This window comes from Oncorhynchus masou, unplaced genomic scaffold, assembly GCF_036934945.1.
Source record: "Oncorhynchus masou masou isolate Uvic2021 unplaced genomic scaffold, UVic_Omas_1.1 unplaced_scaffold_11446, whole genome shotgun sequence".
NCBI lineage: Eukaryota > Metazoa > Chordata > Actinopteri > Salmoniformes > Salmonidae > Oncorhynchus > Oncorhynchus masou.
Genome location: NW_027001193.1, coordinates 1 through 7796, shown reverse-complemented (window position 1 = coordinate 7796; position 7796 = coordinate 1). Strand labels below are relative to the sequence as shown.

The 7796-nt window shown below is 56.4% G+C and overlaps 1 pseudogene; it reads left to right on the top strand.

Annotated features, from left to right (window-relative positions):
- Positions 1-2669: 2669 nt before the first annotated feature.
- On the top strand, positions 2670-7770 carry LOC135529355 (ribosome biogenesis protein wdr12-like; annotated as a pseudogene).
- Positions 7771-7796: the final 26 nt, after the last annotated feature.

Sequence of the window (7796 nt, the reverse complement as noted above, 5' to 3'; positions counted from 1 at the left end):
GCATCAGGGCCAGACTCTCCTCCCTCCAGCCACTACATAGCACAGCATCAGGGCCAGACTCTCCTCCCTCCAGCCAGTACATAGCACAGCATCAGGGCCAGACTCACCTCCCTCCAGCCAGTACATAGCACAGCATCAGGGCCAGACTCTCCTCCCTCCAGCCAGTACATAGCACAGCATCAGGGCCAGAGTCTCCTACCTCCAGCCAGTACGTAGCACAGCATCAGGGCCAGACTCTCCTCCCTCCAGCCACTACACTTAGCACAGCATCAGGGCCAGACTCTCCTCCCTCCAGCCAGTACATAGCACAGCATCAGGGCCAGACTCACCTCCCTCCCAGCCAGTACATAGCACAGCATCAGGGCCAGACTCTCCTCCCTCCACTCCCTCCAGCCTCCTCCCTCCAGTACATAGCACAGCATCAGGGCCAGACTCTCCTCCCTCCAGCCATTACATAGCACAGCATCAGGACAGACTCTTCTCCCTCCAGCCACTACATAGCACAGCATCAGGGCCAGACTCTCCTCCCTCCAGCCACTACATAGCACAGCATCAGGGCCAGACTCTCCTCCCTCCAGCCAGTACATAGCACAGCATCCAGGGCCAGACTCTCCTCCCTCCAGCCAGTACATAGCACAGCATCAGGGCCAGACTCTCCTCCCTCAGCAGTACATAGCACAGCATCAGGACCAGACTCACTCCCTCCAGCCAGTACATAGCACAGCATCAGGGCCAGACTCTCCCTCCCTCCAGCCAGTACGTAGCACAGCATCAGGGCCAGACTCTCTCCCTCCAGCCAGTACACAGCATCAGCCAGACTCTTCCCTCCAGCACAGCATCAGGGCCAGGCTCACCTCCCTCCAGCCACTACATAGCACAGCATCAGGGCCAGACTAGCACAGCATCAGGGCCAGACTCACCTCCCTCAGCCAGTACGTAGCACAGCATCAGGGCCAGACTCTCCTCCCTCCAGCCAGTACGTAGCACAGCATCAGGGCCAGACTCTCCTCCTCCAGCCAGTACGTAGCACAGCATCAGGGCCAGACTCTCCTCCCTCCCAGCAAGTACGTAGCACAGCATCAGGGCCAGACTCACCTCCCTCCAGCCAGTACGTAGCACAGCATCAGGGCCAGACTCTCCTCCCTCCAGCCAGTCGTAGCACAGCATCAGGGCCAGACTCTCCTCCCTCCAGCCAGTCGTAGCACAGCATCAGACCCAGACTCTCCTCCCTCCAGCCAGTACGGCCCAGCACAGCATCCAGGGCCAGACTCTCCTCCCTCCAGCCAGTACATAGCACAGCATCAGGGCCAGACTCTCCTCCCTCCAGCCAGTACATAGCACAGCATCAGGGCCAGACTCACCTCCCTCCAGCCAGTACATAGCACAGCATCAGGGCCAGACTCTCCTCCCTCCAGCCAGTACATAGCACAGCATCAGGGCCAGACTCACCTCCCTCCAGCCAGTACATAGCACAGCATCAGGGCCAGACTCTCCTCCCTCCAGCCACCTTGAGTTCTGGATATTCATCAGGCTTCAACATGGCAGGAGCCTTGTTAAGTTGCTTAACCTCAACACTTAGAGGCACTGTTATAACCCCTTGAGAGGAGCTCTTTTCCGTAGACTAAAACTTCTCCTTCCCCCAGTTGAACAAAGCTGATCCCTCTGGGAGATGGGGCGAACATATATCAGAGGAGGTTGGTGGCACCTTAATTGGGGAGGATGGACTCGTGCTAATGGCTGGAGTGGAATGGTATCAAACACATGGTTTCCATGTGATGCCATTCCATTTGCTCCGTTCCGGACATTATTATGAGCCGTCTTCCCCTCAGCAGCCTCCACTGACATCAATCATAATGAATCCACTTCATGCTACCTGGACTGACTGCAGCTTTCCTAGCTTCCTCTCCACCCACCCTGATACCACAAACGGACCATACAGGAGACATCTGAGCCCCCCAGGTCTATAGGAAGACGTGTGTCCACACTCAGGAGACATCTGAGCCCCCCAGGTCTATAGGAAGACGTGTGTCCACACTCAGGAGACATCTGAGCCCCCCAGGTCTATAGGAAGACGTGTGTCCACACTCAGGAGACATCTGAGACCCCCAGGTCTATAGGAAGACATGTGTCCACACTCAGGAGACATCTGAGACCCCCAGGTCTATAGGAAGACGTGTGTCCACACTCAGGAGACATCTGAGCCCCCCAGGTCTATAGGAAGACGTGTCCACACTCGGGAGACATCTGAGCCCCCCAGGTCTATAGGAAGACGTGTCCACACTCAGGAGACATCTGAGCCCCCCAGGTCTATAGGAAGACGTGTCCACACTCAGGAGACATCTGAGACCCCCAGGTCTATAGGAAGACGTGTGTCCACACTCAGGAGACATCTGAGCCCCCCAGGTCTATAGGAAGACGTGTGTCCACACTCAGGAGACATCTGAGACCCCCAGGTCTATAGGAAGACGTGTGTCCACACTCAGGAGACATCTGAGACCCCCAGGTCTATAGGAAGACGTGTCCACACTCAGGAGACATCTGAGCCCCCCAGGTCTATAGGAAGACGTGTGTCCACACTCAGGAGACATCTGAGCCCCCCAGGTCTATAGGAAGACGTGTGTCCACACTCGGGAGACATCTGAGCCCCCCAGGTCTATAGGAAGACGTGTGTCCACACTCAGGAGACCAATATTCCATGTCCACCCACTGCAGATGTCCACTCCATGTCTTATATAGCCTTTTGTCACATTACACACATTGTTTGTTCTTGTAACTATTCTCCAATTAAATGATTTCAGGACTGGTGCTGTCTTGGTTTGACCAAGATCACTGATGAATGTATTAGCATCATATTGGGTGTCTCATCTCTGTGTGTGCTTTGTTGTTGTAGGGTCTCACAGCCAGATTGAGTTTGACTTCCTGGTGCGAGGTCAGTTCCTGCGGACATCGTTGTCAAATCACATGGAGGCTGAAGGCATCTCAACGGTGAGTAGGACCTCTGGTCTGGGGGGTAGTAGGACCTCTGGTCTGGGGGGTAGTAGGGTTTACTCGTAGCACCCTCTGGGCGGAAGCAGCGACCTCCTGGGCGGTAGCAGCGACCCTCTGGGCGGTACGGTTTACGAGTAGCCACCTCTGGACGATAGTAGGACCTCTGGGCGGTAGTAGGACCTCTGGACAGTAGGGTTTACGAGTAGCCCCCTCTGGACGGTAGTAGCCCCCTCTGGACGGTAGTAGCCCCCTCTGGACGGTAGTAGCCCCTCTGGACGGTAGTAGCCCCCTCTGGACGGTAGTAGCCCCCTCTGGACGGTAGTAGCCCCCACTGGACGGTAGTAGGACCTCTGGACAGTAGGGTTTACGAGTAGGACCTCTGGACGGTAGTAGGACCTCTGGACGGTAGTAGGACCTCTGGACGGTAGTAGGACCTCTGGACGGTAGTAGGACCTCTGGACGGTAGTAGGACCTCTGGACGGTAGTAGGACCTCTGGACGGTAGGGTTTATGAGTAGGACCTCTGGACGGTAGTAGGACCTCTGGACGGTAGTAGGACCTCTGGACGGTAGTAGGACCTCTGGACGGTAGTAGGACCTCTGGACGGTAGGGTTTACGAGTAGGACCTCTGGACGGTAGTAGGACCTCTGGACGGTAGTAGGACCTCTGGACGGTAGTAGCCCCCTCTGGACGGTAGTAGCCCCCTCTGGACGGTAGTAGGACCTCTGGACGGTAGTAGGACCTCTGGACGGTAGTAGCCCCCTCTGGACGGTAGTAGCCCCTCTGGACGGTAGTAGGACCTCTGGACGGTAGTAGCCCCCTCTGGACGGTAGTAGGACCTCTGGACGGTAGTAGCCCCCTCTGGACGGTAGTAGCCCCCTCTGGGCGGTAGGGTTTACGAGTAGGACCTCTGAATGGTAGGGTTTACGAGTAGCCCCCTCTGGACGGTAGTAGCCCCCTCTGGACGGTAGTAGCCCCCTCTGGACGGTAGTTGCCCCCTCTGGACGGTAGTAGGAACTCTGGACGGTAGTAGCCCCCTCTCGACGGTAGTAGGACCCTCTGGGAGGTAGTAGCACCCTCTGGGCGGTAGTAGCACCCTCTGGGCGGTAGTAGCACCCTCTGGGCGGTAGTAGCACCCTCTGGGCGGTAGTAGCACCCTCTGGGCGGTAGTAGCACCCTCTGGGCGGTAGGGTTTACGAGTAGGACCTCTGAATGGTAGGGTTTACGAGTAGCCCCCTCTGGACGGTAGTAGCCCCCTCTGGACGGTAGTAGCCCCCTCTGGACGGTAGTAGCCCCCTCTGGACGGTAGTAGCCCCCTCTGGACGGTAGTAGCCCCCTCTGGACGGTAGTAGCCCCCTCTGGACGGTAGTTGCCCCCTCTGGGCGGTAGTTGCCCCCTCTGGGCGGTAGTAGCACCCTCTGGGCGGTAGTAGCACCCTCTGGGCGGTAGTAGCACCCTCTGGGCGGTAGTAGCACCCTCTGGGCGGTAGTTACCTCTGGTTGCAGGCACCTCTCTGGGCGGTAGTAGCACCCTCTGGCGGTGGCCTTCCCGCTGGACAGTAGTAGCCTCTGTAGTCCCCGCTGGCGGTAGTAGCCCCCTCTGGACGGAAGTAGGACCTGTGGACAGTAGGGTTTACGAGTAGGACCTCTGGGCGGTAGTGGCCCCCGCTGGACGGTGGTAGCCCCTGGGCTGGGTGTAGCCCCGCTGGACGGTAGTAGCCCCTCTGGACGGTGGTAGCCCCCGCTGGGACGGTAGTAGCCCCCTCTGGACGGTAGTAGCCCCCTCTGGACGGTAGTAGGACCTCTGGACGGTTGTAGCCCCCTCTGGACAGTAGTAGGACCTCTGGACGGTTGTAGGACCCCTGGACAGTAGGGTTTACGCGTAGCCTGCTTAGTATGCCAATATGACTTGTGTGTGTTTTGTGTGTGTGTGTTCCAGGAAGATGTGGTGGAGATCGAGTATGTGGAGAGGTTCACCTCCCCAACCAGAGGAGTGTGATGCATGATGACTGGATCAGTTCAGTGGAGGCAGACTCTGAATGGTAAGAGACATGACGTGTAACCCAGACTCTGAATGGTCAGAGACATGACGTCTAACCCAGACTCTGAATGATAGAGACCCTAACCCAGACACTGAATGGTCAGAGACATGACGTCAAACCCAGACACTGAATGGTCAGAGACATGACGTCTAACCCAGACTCTGAATGGTAAGAGACATGACGTCTCACCCAGACTCTGAATGGTAAGAGACATGACGTCAAACCCAGACACTGAATGGTCAGAGACATGACGTCTCACCCAGACTCTGAATGGTAAGAGACATGACGTCTCACCCAGACTCTGAATGGTAAGAGACATGACGTCTAACCCAGACTCTGAATGGTCAGAGACATGACGTCTCACCCAGACTCTGAATGGTAGGGACCCTAACCCAGGACTCTGAATGGTAAGAGACATGACGTCTAATCCAGACTCTGAATGGTAGGGACCCTAACCCAGAGACCCTACCCCAGACTCTGAATGAGAGACCCTACCCCAGACTCTGAATGGCAGAGACCCTACCCCAGACTCTGAATGGCAGAGACCCTACCCCAGACTCTGAATGGCAGAGACCCTACCCCAGACTCTGAATGGCAGAGACCCTACCCCAGACTCTGAATGGCAGAGACCCTACCCCAGACTCTGAATGGCAGAGACCCTACCCCAGACTCTGAATGGCAGAGACCCTACCCAGACTCTGAATGGCAGAGACCCTACCCCAGACTCTGAATGGCAGAGACCCTACCCCAGACTCTGGAATGGCAGAGACCTACCCCCAGACTCTGAATGGCAGAGACCCTACCCCAGACTCTGAATGGCAGAGACCCTACCCCAGACTCTGAATGGCAGAGACCCTACCCCAGACTCTGAATGGCAGAGACCCTCCCAGACTCTGAATGGCAGAGACCCTACCCCAGACTCTGAATGGCAGAGACCCTACCCCAGACTCTGAATGGCAGAGACCCTACCCCAGACTCTGAATGGCAGAGACCCTACCCCAGACTCTGAATGGCAGAGACCCTACCCCAGACTCTGAATGGCAGAGACCCTACCCCAGACTCTGAATGGCAGAGACCCTACCCCAGACTCTGAATGGCAGAGACCCTACCCCAGACTCTGAGTGGCAGAGATTCTACCCCAGACTCTGAGTGGCAGGACCTCTGAATGGCAGAGACCCTACCCCAGACTCTGAATGGCAGAGACCCTACCCAGACTCTTGAATGGCAGAGACCCCACCCCAGACTCTGAGTGGCAGAGACCCTACCCCAGACTCTGAGTGGCAGAGACCCTACCCCAGACTCTGAGTGGCAGAGACCCTACCCCAGACTCTGAATGGCAGAGACCCTACCCCAGACTCTGAATGGCAGAGACCCTAACCCAGAGACCCTGTTAATGATGTCTGCTCCAGGATCCTGACGGGCTCCTATGATAAGACGGCCAGGATCTGGTCTCTGGAGGGCAAGGCTGTGATGACGGTGGCCGGACACACGGACGTGGTGAAGGACGTGGCCTGGGTCAGGAGAGGTGAGGGTCTGGGTCACTTGGAGCTGATTTGCTGGTGTTTTTACAGTTGTTGTTTTTAAAACTTGGGGGGCCAAATAAAATCACCCGCGGGCCAAATTCAGCCTGAGAGCCACCAGTTGGGGAACGTTGGTCTTGATCGTCTCATCCTGACACCCCTATGTTTGTCTAGATGGCCTGACCTCCCTGCTGCTCACGGCCTCTCTGGACCAAACCATTCTGCTGTGGGAGTGGAACTCTGAGAGGAACAAGCTGAAAGCTAGACACTGTTGCCGTGGACACGCTGGGAGTGTTGACACTATCGCCACGGATCCCACACGCACTAAGGTGACAGGGGGTAGGAGGAGAAGATGGGGGGAGGGAGGGACATGGGGGAGGATGAGATGGGAGGAGAAGACGGGGAGGAGGAGGAGGAGGAGACATGGTAGGAGAAGCCGGGGGGGAGGAGGAGGAGACATGGGAGGAGACGACGGGGGGATATGCAGCTGTCAACATCACTGCTCAGCAACTAATAGATGTATTTTTGTCTCCATTCCTCTCAGTTCTGCAGTGGTTCCTGGGACAAGATGCTGAAGATCTGGTCAGCAGGTACTATTGGACTCTGGGTTGTCTGGTACAGTCCTATTGGACTCTGGGTTGTCTTGGATGATATTGGAGTTAGATTGGTTCACAGCTCCATGTATATATAGTATCCATGTTAACTATGTATCTCTCTCCCTGCTGACTGTTCTGTTGTCCTGCCAGTGGCCACAGAGGAGGAGGAGGAGGTAGAGGAGCCTCCCAGCAGACCCAGAAAGAAACAGAAGACTGAACAGCTGGGACTGACCAGGGTGAGGAGAGCAGACTAACCCAGACTAACCCTATCAGACTGACCAGGGTGAGGAGAGCAGCCTAACCCAGACTAACCCTATCAGACTGACCAGGGTGAGGAGAGCAGACTAACCCAGACTAACCCTATCAGACTGACCAGGGTGAGGAGAGCAGCCTAACCCAGACTAACCCTATCAGATTGACCAGGGTGAGGAGAGCAGACTAACCCAGACTAACCCTATCAGACTGACCAGGGTGAGGAGAGCAGCCTAACCCAGACTAACCCTATCAGACTGACCAGGGTGAGGAGAGCAGCCTAACCCAGACTAACCCTATCAGACTGACCAGGGTGAGGAGAGCAGCCTAACCCTGACTAACCCTATCAGATTGACCAGGGTGAGGAGAGCAGACTAACCCAGACTAACCCTATCAGATT